The sequence below is a fragment of the Triturus cristatus genome, chromosome 11, assembly GCF_964204655.1.
Source record: "Triturus cristatus chromosome 11, aTriCri1.1, whole genome shotgun sequence".
Taxonomy (NCBI): domain Eukaryota; kingdom Metazoa; phylum Chordata; class Amphibia; order Caudata; family Salamandridae; genus Triturus; species Triturus cristatus.
In genome coordinates this window covers 878,020,406-878,035,606 of record NC_140594.1, presented here as the reverse complement: position 1 = coordinate 878,035,606, position 15,201 = coordinate 878,020,406, and the positions used below count along the sequence as shown (strand labels likewise).

General features: G+C 41.3%; 1 pseudogene; it reads right to left on the bottom strand.

Moving 5' to 3' along the window:
- Window positions 1-12,340, bottom strand: part of LOC146785571 (E3 ubiquitin-protein ligase makorin-1-like) — a 38,892-nt pseudogene extending 26,552 nt beyond the window's left edge.
- Between the last annotated feature and the right edge of the window lie 2,861 nt (window positions 12,341-15,201).

The following is a 15,201-nucleotide window of genomic DNA, read 5'->3' as shown; positions in this document are numbered from 1 at the left end:
GCCAAGTACGTACTCCTCCTCCTCTCTTCGGCACCGTCAGAAGTCTCCCTCGGAGTCGCTTCCATCATTTTTCAGCCAGTACTGAGAAACAGCGCTTGCGCGTTTTGGCTTGATTACCTGCTCTTCATCGTAGAACCCTGATTCTTGGCTGTACTTCTGGGATCCTTTTCTCTGCGGCAAGGGTGGTTTTGGCACCTGATTCTGCTGTTTAGCATCCTTCTGCTGTGGCTGATGCTGACCACACCCTTCACTCTGCACCTGTGAATTCAATGATGGATTGTCATCATTAGTAGACGGTGGATTCTTACACTCGAATTTCCAGTGCCCTAATTTTCCACAGTTGTGGCATGGGAACTTTTTCTTCGCTTCTTCAATATTTCCTTTCCCTTTGCCTGAACTAAACCTAGGTTTATTTCCTGGGTTATTTGCTTGTTCAACCAACTGAGCTTCCTGTCTTTCTGCAACTTTCACCTGTGCCCACATTGCCTTTTCTTTTAACTTCCTCTGCTTTGCCTCAATCTCATCACTGAAGTATTTTGCATGTCTCAGAATCTCATCAATCTTCTTGCTCTGCCAGTCTATGGTATGCTGCCTTATCATTTCACAGATTTCCGGCCGCAAACCATACACAAATCTATATACAAAATGGCTCAGGTCCTTGTCACCCAGATGTTCATCTCCACTGAACTGTTTGAAAGCTAAGATTAGTCTTTCATAATATGCATGTACTGATTCCTTCAGTTCTTGATGTGTTCGATCTATTTTAACCCAATCTGTTTCCTTGGGGGGCACCTTATTTTTCAAGAAGGCCATAACCTGCTCATATTTCTTCATTACCTCCGGATCTGGAGCTCCTGTCTTTGGATCTCTTGGGTATTCCTTAGTGGGCCAGTCTATGACTATTTTACATTCTGCCCACAGGTCTGCTGGTACAATTATATCAAACAGACTATTCAGGTCAATCCACAGCACTTTTGACAACTTCACAAATCTGTCGACCTGTCTATACAAACTCGATGGGCTTCTCCCTTAGTCGAGGGAAATCATTTGTGAAGGATAAAATATCCTGTCTGGTCAATGGGACATGTACATACCCACCTCCTGGAATCTCTCTCATGGGGTAAGCTGTTACTGCCTTTTCTTTTTCTTTCAGAGGGAATGTCGAGTAAGTTCTATCTGTCCCATCCTCTCGCTTTCGGTACCATCTGTCTTTCCATCTTTCTACATCTCCCCATTTCTTCAGCAAAGCAATCATTTCCTTAATCTGTCCTGTTCGGCCTGCATTGTTCAGATTCTCAATGTCCTTATCTGTAAAATCCACTCGGTAAGACTTTTGTAAAGCTTTTACCTTGTCCATGTCAATCCCCAATTCACTGGCTATTCCTTTCAACCTGTCATGTATGTTCTTTGCTCTCCATGTGATACTTTTACACAGGAAGAGGATCTCCCCTTCCTGATAATTTTTCAGTGGTTCTGTAGGGAGTGTTCCTACAATCATCTCCTCCATTTCCATACGTAGCCTAGCTACATCAATTCCCTGTGATTCTTTTTCTTTCTTCTGCAAAGCCTTCAGCCAATCATTCAAATCTTCAGCAGTTATTCCCACAGATTTTTCTGCACCCCCTGGTTCTGTCATTGTTTGTGGTTCTAAGATCGATCCTCTGTTCCCTTCCACATATCCAGAATTCAAACTCGAGTTAGTCTGCACACTCAATTCTCCTCCACATATGGTATGTCTCCACTGATTTTCTCCTGTTCTCCACTGGGTTTCTCCTGCTCTCATTTCTGCCTGCTCCGGAGGAACAATCAATCTATTGCCCACATATGGTACCGTCAAACCACTTTCGCCCGTCCTCTGCTTGTCAAAAATCGGCATAACCGGGCCTATTGTCACAGGCACTGTAACTGCCTCAAGATTTTTAGTCAGCTCTCTGATTTTCTCTGTCAGTTCAAAGGTAGTTCTTGCTAGTTCTCTGGTCTTTTCATCCTCAAGTTCATTCTCCCTTTCTATTTCTCTTTCTCTCTCTCTTTCTCTCTCTCTTTCTCTCTCTCTTTCTCTCTCTCTTTCCCTTTCTCTATCTCTCTCTCTTTCTCTCTCTCTATCTCTCTCTCTTTCTCTTTCCGCCAGAGAACAACTGCTTTTCAACCCAGGGGTGGTACCCTCTGTCTTAATAATCCGCAGGGTGTCTCTCATCGGGGTCACTGCTGTTCCTACCTCTGGTTCTCGTCTATATGGGGGTGGTCTTTTATAGAGTATGTCCTCTAAGACATCATCATCAGACTCATTTGCCCCATATCTCCTGGGTTCTATATTATGTTCTTTCTCGTTACACTTTCTCCCTCCTGACTCCTCTGCCGTTCTTACAGGATATAATCCCTCAGTCATACTGGCATCACGCCACCTTCTCATCCGGTCATGATGGGTTTCGCGATCATACTTTCGCCCAAACATGTACCTGTAACTACCCCCACCTTTCTGCTTTTCTCGTTCATGCATTTCATCTTCCCATTCCGTCAATGCCTCAAACTGCGTCGGCCTACCCGAGGCTCTAGGCTCATCATCTGCTCCCGTAAATTCCTCAGTATGGCCAGATTAAATGAGCCATGTTCCGGGAACGCTAACACTCCATCATCTTTTGTATACTTCACCCAGTTATCTAACCAAATACAGGTATGATACCCATACTTCGCAACCATGAAGGATGCTGGGGTTCTTATCGGAGGCAGTAACTGTCCCTCCCTAGTCACAATATCCTTATCTTTGTCGAACCAGGTCTTAACCTTACTAAACAAGGATTTCTTTTTCTTTTCCTCAGCGTGGTAATGCATTTTCTTATTTCCTACAAGCTTTTTGCTCTTTCTACAACTGTGCGATCTCTTGTCCAATTGCAGCGTGACTCACACTAACGCACCAATCCTGGAGCGTCTACGTCACTGACTCAGTTCACGAATCCCAGCGCGACTCACACCAACGCACCAATCCTGGAGCGTCTACGTCACCCTGTATGTCTCCCAATCCTAGCGCGGCGTACACTAGCACACCAATCACCGTGCCTTTACCGTTTCAACCCACTGTCCAATCACAGCGCGGTCTCCCTGACGTCAGCAGTCGCTGCAGCAGCTTCTGCTCCTGTCTCCTGTCTCTCTCGTCTACCCCTCCTTTACAAGACTACTTGGTAGACTTTGTTTCAACTTCTACGAGTCTGTTAGTTACAACATACAAACATCTCCATTGTCTGCTTCGCTGGCCACAGAACAGCAAAAGACCTTTCCCACGAGAATTCTGCCTTTCCCGAGAGCAGCGCTTACCTCTGCCCTACTACAGAATCGTTACTTCCGTTGATAAAGTAGCACATCCCTCTACTCTACCCTTCTTACAAGCACCAATTAACTGTTTTCTCCGGAATGCTCCTAAGAGTTTCACAATTAACCAAAATGCCTTCTCATTCACGTACTTTCATACCAGAAAATGTAGTACATTCACACAGAATTCTGTCTTTCCCGAGAACAGCGAACAGTCTGTCCTATTACAGAATTATATCACACGTTAACAAAGCAGCGCTTACCTCTGCTCCATCCTTCTAACAAGCTCAGAGAATACCTATTACTTTTCTAGTGAGAAGCTTTAACGGAATGCCATACGGATCCCTGGGACCTAAGACCAGAACTTCACAGATAACCTTCGCTATCATATACACTTCCCTCACACAGAAAATACGTTTCTAATGGCAACACACGGCGATGCTACCTCATCGAACCCAGACAATGCGACGTGCAACTTCTATTGTCACACGTTTTCCCCTGCCTGCATACAGGGCCAACAATTCCGCCTCTTCCGAGAGCAGCGCTTCCCTCTGCCCTACTACGGAACTGTCATCTACTCCCTACGTCCCAGAAGCCGTTCACAATACATAAAACTCAACACAACTTCAACATACAGTGTTAGTACAAATATCAATCAATATTCAACAAGCCTATATACACGCAATTTCGCCAGACCAAGACAATAGTTAACCATCATTCTGCTACCAAGAAACTGTTGCAGATCGGAGCTTCCGAATCCCCTCTACTTCCACGGACGGAGTGATCTCACAGTCACACACGCACACACACATCACACGCTGGTGGGGCCCATTACACCAACATTCATCCTACCACTCTTATCCGTGCCATGTATAAGGGGAAAACACTTTCTGATAACCTAACCAATCTGCATGTACTCTGAGGTCGATGCGACCAACTAGTTGCGTATAAATCTAGCAAAACATTTCACACAATATGCAAATAAATTCAATAATCATGACTAGAAATAACCACCCGACACAGAGATTCAAACAGAATGTTCGTTTATCTAAAATTGTAGGAAAAGCCAATTAAATGCAAATTCATTTCTCTCATATTTACCTATTCTGTCTAAATGTCGGATCCTAAGTCAGAACCGGTCCTTAGTAGAAGAAACAGAGTTTTCTGCAGTCATGTAGAGTCACCGTCCTCTCCGTCAGCATAGGGACCTCGGATCATCAGTTCGGTAAGAAGTGGCACTAGACCTCTCTAGTCTACTAATATTTATACTAAAATTTACATTCTGTAAAGTTACAATTCATTGTTCAGAACGGATGAATGGCGGAAATAATGTCATCTTGGTACATTTGTGATACTGTGCGAGATTTTCTCACACTTAGATTGTCCCAAATAATGAATAGAAAAATTGAATGTCCATGACTAATTCGATACATCTACGGATGTCTTTTTAAGATAATTTGTATCCCAGTGGTGGGATCAACAGTTCATAAGTTCAGTTTTCACTTTTGCAACAAACTTCATGTTCAGGGGCTCTTGGCAACCATCCCGGATTTGTCATCATGATCATGGCTTTTCAGTTTTGTCGAGTGGGCAAGGTCACAGGCAGCGCGAAGCTTCCTTGCAAAAGTTTCCATCCACTCAAATGCAGGCTGCGGGTGGTAGCCATTTTCTGGTAGGCCACATTGGCCAACTTAAATGAAATAAGACATAAAACAGAATTACTGCACGGAAATGATTAAACAGTGTTATTTCCCTGCTAATACCCTTATGTGTATGTATTTATCTAGCCATTTGCGACATCAAAAGCCATTAATGCATATTAATTATAAGCGCAAACACAATAACATTACATAAGCAACATCGATTTCTGTCAGTTTGCTCACCAACTTAGTTCACTTATTATTGTAGCCATGCAATAGCATTCCCACGTGTAATTCTCTTGTTAATAATGTTGGTTAGACATGACTTTGACATATTTAAGTAATTAATAATTAATCAGTAGTACTTTTAATTATAACATGCGAAAATGAAGCAGGTATTCGGTTTTAAAGTAAAAACCCTGCTCCATCATAAGTATTAGGCGTAAAACCCCAGACTTTCAGATTGCTTCTGGACTAAGAGGACCCTGCCAGAAGAGAAGCTGCAGAGCTGCCAGGAGGAATACTGCCCCTTTGCTGTGTGTTGCTTTGCTGGGTTGGCCGGCAGTTGCTGCTTCTGTCTGTGGGCAGTGGAAAGGAGAAGGACTTGACTTTCGCCTTGCTGTGGTATCCTGCTTAGGAAGATTCTCCAAGGGCTTGAAGTAAAGCTTGCCTCCTGTTAAGAAGTCTCAGGGACACAAAGATTTCACCTGCTGCATCCTTTAACTTTACAGCCGGGAGTTTTTATCTGCCTTGTGGTACCAAATCCAGTTCTGGGTCCTTGGAGGTTGTTCCTGCTGCAAAGAACTACAAAGAACTGAAGAAACATACAAAATCGACGCTTCACCCTTCTTGCAGCTGTATTTCACAATGCAGCACCGCTGTGCAGGAGAAACTCCTGACACTCAGCCCCATGCCGCCGAAGACATTAATGCAGCGCCTGTCAGCGGTCTGAAGAATCATCGCACAGCAAGTTCAGCGTACTGGTCTCCTAAGTCCGAGACCACTGGACCGACTCCGAAGCAGGCCCTGCTGTGCCGCTAAAAGACATGACACATCGTGGGATTGCAACTAAAGAAATCGAAACAGCACCTGTTTCCCACCGCTTCACCAACCTCCAGCACATCCCAGATTTCCACACATCACACATTAGTGCCAAGTTTTTCTGACGCATCACCCGCAGACCAGAACCTTCTTGGAATTGATGCATCACTTTCTCCTTCAGTCCAGATTTGGCCCATCACTTCTCTTGCGTGCAGCAGGACTGTTGCATCGCCTCCCCATCACTGTTTTCTATGGCACCTTCCTCCTCTGTGGCTATTTTGCCTTGTGGATTTTGATGTATGCAAGGTTCTTTGTCAGAAAATCACACATCCACAGATTTCTATGAACAGAATTGCTTGAAACCTTTTAAAGGTCATATTTTGAGTTGTGTATGTTGGAGTTTTGTCATTTTGGTCTTGTTTGGTTTAGATACAGATACATTATTTTTCTAAACTGGTGTGGTGTTCATTTGTAGTGTTTTCACTGTGTTACTGTGTGTGTTATGTAAAAATACTTTACACATTGCCTCTGAGAGAGGCCTGACTTCTTGTGCCAAGCTACCAAGGGTTGAGCAGAGTTTATCTTGGGTGTGTAATTCCCTTAACTGGACTAGAAGGAAGGGTCTCTACTGGTACAAGGTCCATTCCACTGCCAACTACAGACCCCCATTTCTAACACTGGCAAATTGTTTTTTAAGAAAAGGTGCTGTGACATAGCAGACTTAACTGTTGCTCAAGTTGGTTTCAAAGTTTCTACAGTATAGAACAAGCTGGAGAGAAATGGTCTTTGCAATTTGTGTGCTTTGCACTTAGGGCTCGCTTACGAGTCTAGCGGTCCATGGAACGTCAGATCCGCGGGTGGTGCGCTGGTGTAGAGGCAGGAAAATGCTTGCTGGGACCACCACGTTCCCGCCAAGCATATTACAGGTTTCCTCACCGCCACGGTTTTCATGGCCATTCCCTGCCATGAAAACCTAGGATTAGAGGAAACAAAGGGGGACCTACAGGGCCTATTTTGCCTCTGGGGCACTAGGTGCATGTAGGGGCACAACATGTGCCCCCCTGTATGCCTACACCCCAGTTTGTGTACTGTACAGACTTTAAAGTCCATGCCGTGCAGGAACTGTTTTTAACATTCCAATTACGTGCCCATTTTCTGAGCCTCCGCCGTGGGAACGTAAAACAAAAGAAATCTGCCAGACATGAGAAACACTCATAATCTGGAGTGCGACCTGACCACGTATCTGGCGGTGTGGCTGCGGGGTGGACCCGGCGCCACACTGCCAAACTTGTAATCAGGCCCTAAGAGTCCTTCAAAACTAACATTTTGATTGACATTCGTTTTTATTTAGAAGAAAATACCTGTAAAAATTCAGATCAAATGTGAAAATATACAGTGCTGCAATGACTCTATAGCGCCAGGCTAAATGCTTGATATAATGTGTGCAGTAGGCCACCAGCCACCAGGAAGGCAGAGGCTACCTCTGGCACCCTTAAGACTACTGCCCACCATATTTGGAGAGCTCTGTCAGCCTGGTGGAGATCTTTAAAGGAGCCTCTGCCAACGTGGCTCCTCTGAAAGCACTGAAAGTTTGCTTACCAGCCACCGTGTTTCATGCATCCGCTCTGCAAACTTTTTTGTTTTACAAAAACAACTCCAAAAGCAGGAGTCTGTTTTTTTAAAACAAAAAAAACCTAATAACCACAAAACCCTAGGTGTTTTCTCCCAAGGTTTTGGGTTTGGGTCATTCTTTTATTTTCCTGTCCAGAACCACCAGACTTTTCTTGGCAGTCCCAAACGGACAAAAAGTACATCAGACCATCCCCCATAAATAGGGCAGACTGTCTGACGTACTTTGACCGACGGCCTCAAGTCCATCAGTGTAAGGTTTCTGGCAGTGGACTCTGATGTAGCGGCTGGACTGTTAGTTTGCTGTATAGAATACTTCGCCTTGTTTGTACCAAACTATAAATGAGACTTTATGTCATCATGAATATTCTAAAGGTAAATTTATAGCAAATGTAAAGTCATTGTTTTGATTTATCAAGCATAAATGGAGAGTGGAGTTATTCACAGTTGCAGATCTTATTGAGTTGCACACTAATAACCTTACATCGGTGTTTCATATTGTTGGAAGGGTTACCCCAAATGAGCTGCCTTCCACCTCCTCTTTTTCTGACCTCGTTTTTGTTGGTGTTAGGACTCTGGGCACTTTACCACTGCTACCAGTGCTAAAGTGCATGTGCTCTCTCCCTAAAATATGGTAACATTGGCTTATCTACAATTGACGTATTTAATTTACTTATAAGTCTCTATTAAAGTGCACTACATGTGCCATGGCCTGCAAATTAAAAGCTACTAGTGGCCTGCAGCATTGATTGTGCCACCCACTCAAGTAGTCCTTTAAACATGTCTCAGGCATGCCAATGCTGAGCCTGTGTATGCAGTTTACACTGACATGTTGACTTGGCACTTAACCTTAAAACCCTTTTTCAGGCCTTAAACTACCCTTTTATTACATGTAAGTCACCTCTAAGGTATGCCATAGGGCAGTCTGAAGTGTAATCAAAAGGTAGGACATGCACTTTTAAGTTTTGTATTTCCTGGTATTGAAAAACACCTGAATTTGTTCTTAATTATTCTGAGGCCTACCCCTCTCATAGGTTAACATTGGGAATTCCTTGTTGCACTTTTAAGCTGTAATTTCTGATTGAAAATAAGTAGATCTGTCAGGTTTCATATCACTTGAATGGTAATGATAAACCCTCTATACTGGTAAAGATGAATTTATCACTACCCTGATGGATATTTCTGCTTTTAGTTGTGTTCCTGCAGCCTGTATCCAATACACGTCTTGGGTAGGTGACAGCTGGACTTTGTGCACTCCCTCTGGACAGCCACACACAAAGGGAGCTTAGATGTGACTGAGTGGTCATCTACATCCTGATGGACAATCCTGGGCAGGATGGGGGGAGGAGCTGACATCTAGACCTGTATAGGATGTGTCCTGTCCCTGCACATAGGGCTCCATACCCCTGTGGAGCAAGAGCTGCAAGGGTGGACCTCTGTACACTTCAAAGCAACTCTTTGAAGTCACCCCCGCTTCAAAGGCACAACTGGGTATAAGTACTGGGTCTCTGACCCATCCAAATCAGACACTACTGTACCTGTAAAGAAACCCTGCCAGAATGAAGGACTGCTGTGCTGCTACAATGACTGTCACTCTGCTGGACTAATGATTTGGAAGAACAGCTTTTTTGCTGAGCTGTCTTGCAGCCTGCTACCCTCGGCCATTGCCATCAGAATTGATGCATCAGAACCACTGCATCGCCACCACTGCAGTGAAAGAGGATCAGCACATCGCCTCGACTGCATGGAGATACCTGGCACATCGCAAAATTTATATCTGGACTTCTACATATTGGATTTTGTTGTTTTGGTCTTGTTTTATTTATAATATCATAATCTATTCTTTTAAACTGGTGTGGAGCCTTTTTGTCGTGTTCACACTGTGTTACTGTTTGATGTGTTTTACAAATAATCTACACATTGCCTCTTACATTAAGCCTGCCTGCTCTGTGCCAAGCTACCAGACGGTGAACAGAGGTTAATGTAGGGTGTGTTTCTGACTTATCCTGACGAGGACTGTGGTTCCTCGTGGTCAGGGTGCATACCTCTGCCAACCAGAAACCCAATTTCCAAAAATGTATGCTTTTACTATTCTCAGTACTGATTATGCTGTGTTACAATAGATCTATTTACATTTTACTTGGGAAACATCCAGTGACAATTTTTACTTTACAATGGAAATCATGATTTGCACTAGAAAGTAATGCAAAGTACAGCTTGCACCAAGTGGTGTGCCATGGTTGGTATATAGGTATTGCCCTGCAGCTACCCAGGGATTTAGGTGCAAATATTTATCTGCTACCTCTGATACAAAGGGATTTGGGTAAAACATTGATGCCTCCTCAGGGCAACTGTAACATGAGTGAAAAATGTCTTTCCTTTTTTTAACTTTGCTGCACCATACAGCAGCACTCATACAAATTTATAAAAGCCTTAAACTGTGTCAAAGCATAGTATTTTGTACTGGAAAGGGACACTTCTAGTAAAAACGCTTGCTTGAAATAACTCACACACTCTTGAACCATGATACAAAAATGTGTGAGTTAAGGCATGGCACTCTAAAGTGAGACAGTGCAGGGAGAGAAGAAACATCACAATGGTTTATGAGATATGACGCTATTCGTCTCTCTCCGTTTCACCAATGTTTGCCACACAGCATTGCATGGATTCTTAATAAATTTGCTGTTAATGTGGTCAGGTGCTTTCTTTTGTTTGACCACATTTATTAAGACTGAATACCGCTGAGCTTCAATTTCATTCTCCAAAGTGTTTTTGATTCACTTCTTTATTTATATACTGTGGTGCTCATTACCACTTTTGGTGGTAGATTGCATTGGTAATAGCACTTGCCAGAATTATTGATACAGAAGCAGCATATGCACACCTCGTTCCACATTATTCATTAATTCTAAGCACTGTTCCCATTACATATCACAAGGTTTCAGTGACATTCTAAGAGTTTCACCCAGCATGTCAGAGATTCCTCCAAGACCATTCTACAACAATTCCATGTACTGGTGGTATTCTTATTAGTTGTTGATGCTGCTGAAAATTATGGTGGCATTTCTGTGGCCTCAAAACTGATATATGGCATATCCATGGTTGGCCCTGTAGAGGCTCAGCAAACAGGTCTGTCAGCCTTGGGCTGCACTTGTGGCAGGGTGGTTGAAAACAGTAAGGAGTGAACCTAATAGAAGCATTATCGTTTGCACGGTATTTGGACAAATATCGAGCTGAAATATCGGAAGACGATAATATTGAAAAAAAAATATTGTGATGCAAAAATATTATTATCTAGAACATCGTTTTTTCTGGTAAGTAATATCGTTATTAAGAATAGTGTAATTTAATGTGTTTTAGTTTATATATTATTTTAAGTGTTAGTATTGATTGTAAAATTGTTATTATGTTTTTAAATATAGTCTGCAATTCCATATCATGTAGCAGGTTGTTGGGTTTGTAGGGGGATAGGGTGGGAAACTAATTAAGTAAAAATTAATTGATTTATAATTTTTTAGGTAGGTGTGTGATTTATGTTCATTATCTATATTATGTAATGTTGATTTATTTTACTTATATTTAGGTGTGGGTTGCTACGTTTGTAAGGCTATAGGGTGGGAACTTTATTAGTGAATAATTAATTAACACATTTATAATTTATCATTAATCATTTAATTGAATATCAATTATGCAGATTGTGCAATAATTTGATTTGTGTTTGTTATATTTTAGGTAAAGGATGCTGGGTTTGTGGGGGTGTAGGTTTGGAAAGTTAATTGAGTAATAATTATTTAAATTATAAATTATTAATGTATTATTAATAATGTAATTGATGATTAATTATGTGAATGGCATAGTAATTATATTCTTTTGTTATATTTTAGGTGTGAGTTGGTGGATTTGTAGGGGTGAAGTGTGGATAGTTAATTACATAATAAGTAATTACCAATTAAATATTAATTTATTACTACATAATCAATGTAATACTCAATATGTAAATTGAGAAATAACTTTATATTTTATTTATATTTTGTGCTGTTGGGTTTGTAAGGATACAGGGTGGGAAGTTAATACATTAATTAATAATTACCAATTATGTCATTATTAATAATTATTAATTGGATAATTCATTATGTACATCATGTAATACTGATTTAATCTTGTTATATTTTAATTGCCGGTTGCTAGGTTTGTAAGGGTATAGGGTGGTATATTAATTAAGTAATAATTATTGAACAAATAATTATGAATTGTTATCAATTAGCTAATTATGTAAATTATGTTATGCTTATTTATTTTAGCTATATCTTAAGCATTGACTGCTAGGGTGGTAGGGGTATAGTGTTGGAAGTTAATTAAGTAATACATAAATAAGCAAAATATATTTGATAATTAATTATGTAAATTGTTTAATTGTATCTTATTATATATATATATATATATATAAAAACAAATCCCAATACAAGCAAAGATACCAATCAAAGCAGCAATGATGTAAAAACTTTATTGAGAGCACTAGAAAAAAACAGCAAAAGCGAACTAACAAAATGGTGGGAAATCAAATCATTGGAGAAATACCATGAAGTGGGTAGGATACCGCGCGGGTTACGAATTATGCTTGCCCCCAGTTTCGACAGCCCGAACCCGCTTCTACTAAAAGAATGGGCAGAGAGTAATTTAGAGGCGTCTATGCGTTTGGTATGCTTACTTATCAAATATGCCCGCATCGATCGCGACGCAAATCTAAAAGAAATAGAACGCTTGAATTCTGAACTAACTAAAGTTCGCAGTACATCTACCAATGACACCATTGACAAAGGCATCGACGAAATGAAAACTCGCCTCCACAAACAAGAGACCATCATTAAAAACAGAAAGGCTTTCAAATTTGCGCGCGACAAAAGAGACTACGAACTGGGACAAGTGTTCACGTTCGCGCGCAAATATGACTATCTGAGAAAATCCAGAAACAGCGGCAAGGAATCCAACGACAAAGTATTACAGGCTACAACACCAAACACAAATGCCTCCACGTCTGACCTCAGCTCTCACTTGAGTGATTTAGATTCAAATTCCAGTGGTTATTCCTCCAGTACCAACAGAGAAGATTTAGGTCATTTAACCTATGCTGAGGAAATTGATTTTTTAGCAGAGGACCGGAAAAAATCACTGAGATCTCGGAACACCACTGCACAACCAAACAGAAAAGAAATCAACGCAGAAGAGAGAAGTGCAAATGCACCAAGAGGAAGAGGAAGGGGGCAGCAGAGAAAGAGATGGCAACAACGCTAACATCAGCTGATCGTACCATCATCAATCTTACGGATGTTGAGCTTAGTAATGCAGAAAAACAATTACTAGCTCTAGGTCTCAGTTTCTGTCCAGAAAGTAATTTCAATTACAGCGAAACAAGAGTCGATGTTTTCAAATTTATTCATAAACTTAAACTAACTAAATATTATACCATCAAAAAACAAGTCAACACAAACGATGCCAAAAAAATCAAAGAAAAAGAAAAAGCAAAAGCAACAAATGTTTCAGTCATCAAGCAAAAAACTATAAGTGCTCCCAAATCATTGCTAAGTCAAGAGCTATCTAGTTCAGCCACCAATCAATGTGAGAACCTCGTGGCCGGTGATCTACAAGTGATGAAAACTCTCTACTCACTGAGTGACAACACTGATGACCATGATAGTGAAAGCATTAACACACAAGAACTGACAGACATAGAAGGTATCAACATCTCCCTTCCTGGTCAAAGTCCCTTCAAACCCACCTCCACATTTGTTCCTATTATGCCCCGGGACGCGGTTGACATTTTTCACGATAGGATCATTGAAGAATTAAAGAAAATCCATGTTACTCGAAACAAGCAGAATGAAAAAGGGATTTTACTCCAAACATCAACCACGTACTTATTTCCAATTGATGAAAAAACTCAGCACCAATCATGAGATCATCATTAACAACAGCGACAAAGGTGGCAATATAGTACTGTGGGGTAAGAAGGAATACAAAGTTGAAGCCTATCGACACCTAAATGATGAAGAATGTTACCGCAGAACCAACACAACTGAGTTCAACAAAATCAGTAAAAACTATAAAGACGATCTCATGATGTGGAAAAGAGACAATCTGATCAGCAAGGACGAATTCAATTTTCTTTACAATTCATACCCTGTTCTTCCAACAATTTACTTCATACCCAACGTTCATAAAGGTATTAATCCGGTACAGGGTAGACCAAACATTTCTGCTAACAAAAGCATTTTTGAAAATACCTCTCGTTATATCGATTATTATTTACAGGATTTTGTAACTCAACTACCAACATATCTACGTGACAGCAAAGACTTCTTGTGCAAACTCAACAATCAGATGTGGTCCTCAGAATATTGTTTCATAACGCTGGACATTTCTTCACTCTACACCAGTATCCGGCACACCGACGGAATTCAAGCTATTGAATTTTTTCTCAACAAAAGACCCATTGAATTTTATTCCCACAATAAGATGTTGATTTCTATGATCCGTTGGTGTTTATTTAACAACGTGTTTACTTTCGATGGTACATTATTTCAACAACTGCAGGGAGTTGCGATGGGGGCATGCTTCTCCCCCAGCTACGCGTGTTTACACGTGGACTGGTGGGAGGAGCATGTCCTACAGCAAGAGCACAGTGCTTTGTGGAGCAAACATGTCATCAGGTGGTGGCGTTATATCGACGACATTTTTGTCATTTGGCATGGTACACATGAGGAAGCTGAGGATTTTGTCACCAAAATCAACATGAACACCATCAATTTACACTTCACCGCCAACATAGACGATTCAGTCTGCAATTTTCTTGATATTCAACTGTACATTGAGAACGACCACATAGAGACATGTCTGTATCGTAAACCTTCAGCAGGAAATAGCATTTTACATGCCAAAAGCTTCCATCCAGCCCACACCATTACCAGTCTACCCTACGGCGAATATCTACGCATACGCCGAGCTTGTAGCAACTCCAATGAGTTGATTCGCCATCAAGATGAGGCTACACAGAGGTTCTTAGAGAGAGGATACAATCCTCTCAAACTTAAATCAGCTAGAGACAAGGCCAACAGCACAGACAGATTGTCATTACTAAGTAACACTGCACATTCATTGAAAACAACTACATCAAATCTTATAGATGATTCCCAGTGCAATCAAGTGTCATGTAGGCTCATTACCACATACAGCAGACAGGCCAAGCAAATTAAGACCATCATCAATAAACAATGGCCTATTGTTTGGACAGATTCTACTCTCAAACAGGTACTCCCTATTAGGCCTGCCATTACTTTCCGGAAAGCCTACTCCATGCACAATGTCTTAGAAAGATCTAGTCCTGAATTAACATCCAAAGGCAGTTGGTTATCTCCCAAATCAGGATTTTACAGTTGCATTTCTTGCCGCGCCTGCAAATTCGGGATAAATACCAATAGCTATACCACTGCCTTTTCGACGGAAAGTTACCCCATTAAAGGGCACTACTCCTGCAGAACGGAATATGCAGTCTACATGTTAGAATGCACTTGCGGACTGAGATACGTCGGCA